Here is a 407-nt window from a genome sequence, read left to right as displayed (position 1 = left end):
CGCAGCAGGGTGGCCTCCAGGAGCAGCGGGAGCAGCAGCATGGCTGAGGAGCAAGACCAAACCCTGAGCCTGGGCTGTGGAGGGGGAAAGGGCTGCAGTAACACCCAACAATAACCAGGAGTGCTCCCGAGCTGCCTACATGTAGTTCTGGGCCAACCCCATCGCAGGGAATCAAGGAGAGGGGTGGGAAGAGCCAGCAGAGCAGCTCCAGGAGGGTACAGGTAACCTGAGCCATGCCCCCAGACCTGCCCCACAACCGGGGCTCCCAGTCCCCTCCATCCTCATCCTCCTGCGTGGATCTCACCATGCACCACCACACTCAATACTGCCACCCATCAGGGCTTGAGGAGCACCTGGCCCAGAGGGGAAAGCTGAGACCAAACAGGGATCAGGACATCCGGGAGAAA

The sequence above is a fragment of the Nestor notabilis genome, unplaced genomic scaffold (genome assembly GCF_000696875.1).
Source record: "Nestor notabilis isolate BGI_N333 unplaced genomic scaffold, ASM69687v1 scaffold25093, whole genome shotgun sequence".
In the NCBI taxonomy this organism is placed as follows: domain Eukaryota; kingdom Metazoa; phylum Chordata; class Aves; order Psittaciformes; family Psittacidae; genus Nestor; species Nestor notabilis.
Note: the sequence above shows the minus strand (reverse complement) of the source record.